The sequence below is a fragment of the Antrostomus carolinensis genome, unplaced genomic scaffold (assembly GCF_000700745.2).
Source record: "Antrostomus carolinensis isolate BGI_N321 unplaced genomic scaffold, ASM70074v2 scaffold42615, whole genome shotgun sequence".
Classification (NCBI taxonomy): Eukaryota; Metazoa; Chordata; class Aves; order Caprimulgiformes; family Caprimulgidae; genus Antrostomus; species Antrostomus carolinensis.
In genome coordinates, this window is record NW_010319181.1 from 214 (window position 1) to 3,068 (window position 2,855).

The window sequence follows — 2,855 nt, forward strand, 5'->3', positions numbered from 1 at the left end:
CCCGATGGGGGCTGCTCTCAGCCTGATGCGCTCCGGGACAAGGACAACCTGTTGTTGCAAATGCCCTGCTGCAGCCAGCTTACAAGTGTCCTGGGCCAGCGGGAAGGAGGAGTGGGGGGGACAGAGGACGGCAGCAGAGGAGGGGGTAATGCTGGACGAAGGTTACTCTGTGTTTTAATATTGCCAGGAGAATGCCTGAGGGTTTCAGGAATGCAGATAAGGAGCCGCACGGCCTTGCTAAGAAACCTGGCCACCAGCCTCAGCACTGGGTTACAGCCCGAGTGAGCTCCCGGGAGAGGCGGGGGGGAGTGGGGGCTGCCCCACTGACCACTGCACCCACCCCCCGGTCTGGAGCTGGTGGGTGGGTGAGCGTGGACAGCCATAGTGGCAGGCACTGAGTGGGGCTCTGGGCACCGTCTCTGTATGAGGGGTTGGGAACCGTCTCTGTATGAGGTGTTGGTAACAATGGGAGGAGAAGTGGCTTGGGTGCTGGCTTGACAGCTCTGCAATGCCATGTGCCTCTGAGAGCAGGGGCCGTGGTCCAGTGTGGTTCTCAGAGTGGGGACTGCAGCAGAGGGACTGAAACCCCCTGTGAGGCAGCACTGAGCTTGGAGAGTTGCACATGTCATGGTTGCTGGTCACTGGAGCCCTGGGGCTGGGCTGGAGCCTGCATCTCCCAGGGAACAGCCTCAGAGATACTTGAGGATGCAGTGAGCTCCACTAGTCCATGCATCTGGGAAGTGGGTGACATCGTATTGCTTGAGTTGGAGGCAAGAGAGTTCTTCTGACTGCATTTTCTCTTGACAGTGCTCCCACTGCCTGCCCTAACCCAGCCACTGCCCCCTGGCACCCCTGGGAGAGGGAGAGCTCTGTGTCCCACCTGCCATCCCCACAATTTCTGCTGTCCTGCTGCCTGATTGGCAGGGTACCTGGAAGCTCTCTGGTCTTCTTGGGGTTCCCAAATAAGGGCTCCATCAGAATCCCTGAGCACTGCGCGTCCATGCACAGATGGGTACCACAGTGCCTTGGGCAGCTCTGCAGGGAATTGTCCCCATTGCTGTGGAGGTGGCATGACTTCTGGTAGCTCACTGCCCATCGCACAGCCCTCCATGCTTGTCCTGTGGCCCTTGGCTGTGGGACGTGTCCCCAGACATGGGAGCTCTGGCTCTGGCACCATACCCAGTGTTGCTATGGATGGGGAAAGGCCATTGACCCAACTCCTTGTCCCTTCCCCCAGTGCACTGGCTTTTACTGCTGTTGACTCACTTCAAACCTGTTTTCTTTCCCCAAGTCCAAGGGTCTGGGTGTCCCAGGCAGCCGGAAGATGCCGCCTGCTTTGGGGGTGGGTAGTGCTGCTCTCTGCCCGCCTTTCCTTTATCGTTTCATCTTCCTCAAGAATTCCAGTGTGTTTGCTCTCACTGGTCCCACTCGGAGGTGCTGAGATAAGGCTGGAGGCAAAGCCCGCCTCACCTCTCCCCGGCAGCCTGGCGCAGGAATGTCCTGGGCCCCCTGTCCCCATGGAGTCCCAACCCCAAGCCTCTCCATACCCCAGCCATCACCCCTTGCAGCCACTGTTAGCTCAACTGGCATGGACACCATCCTTGCAGTGGTGAGGAATCACTTATGGAGACCTTGGGATAGGACTCTCAGCTTCCTTTGAGAGAAACCTCACCTAGGGGGGGAGATGTTAGTGGGACCCCTCTTCTCTTGGACAGGCTCTGGACATGGGAGTAGCTGTGGCCAAGCACAGTCCACCCACAACCCCTCTGCTGAGACTGTGGTCACACCTGTGTGTCCTGCGTACCTCTTCTGAGATAGCCCTGGGGTCCCTGCTGGCTGTGCCTTGTCTTGGAGCTGTGCCCTTCCTTCCAGACCTGCTGCCTTCCCTAAAGGGATTTGGCTTCCCTCACAGGACATGTCCTGTCCCCAGTCTGGGCATGAGAAGGGAGGTGCCCTTCATCATTGGTCAGCGAGGAGAACATCTCTGCTCAGCCCAGCCCAACATCTCCAGGTTCTCCACCTTGATATGCATGGGACAGCACAGAGCCACCCAGCTCAGCATGGTGGCATGTGACCTCATGCTACATGTGGCCTGGGGGTGCCAAGTCACCTGTGCCATTACAGAGACAAGCTGTGCTCCCCCTCACACACTGTCATGACCCCCAAACCCTATATGCCTGTTGCATGGTTTTCAACCTCCTGGCTGGGCACCAGAGCAGCACCGGGGCTGGTGTGCCATGTCCAGGGCTCAGTGCCACATGGCTGACCTTGGACATCCCACTCCATCCTGGGCCCCATAGGGCCCGTGGGCCATGATGGCATTTCCTTGTCTTTGCCATCACCTTACAAGACCTTGTGTTCACCCCCAAGCAGGAGGGGGGCCATGACATGCAGGCAGGCATGGTCACTCTTGTCCCCAAGGATGCTGTAGCCCCTCTGTGCTGTGTGTAGGGAGGAGGTGGGCTCTCCCTGCAGCCTCCTGCAAGCATAGAGCCTCCAGACAGCCTGTGCCCACAGGTTTCTTGGTCCATGCCTACCTATCTGTGCAGGCAGCAGAGCCCCTGGGCAGGCAGTGTCCGTCCCTACCTGCTCCCTGCTGCCCATGCCTGCGCCCTGCCCAATTGCTGCCTGCTCCTTGCCCATCCCTGGCCATCCCTGGCTGTTGTTGTCTTCTCCCTGCCTCCTGTGCCTGCTCCCTGCCCATCCCCACCTGCTTGCCCTTGCCTATCGCTGCCTGCTCCCAGCTCATCATTGCTCATCCCTGCCTGCTCCCTGCTCATAGTTGCCTGTACCCTCCCCATCCGTGCCTGCTCCTTGCCTGCTGCTGCCCTGCCCGCCCGTGCCTGCTCCTCACC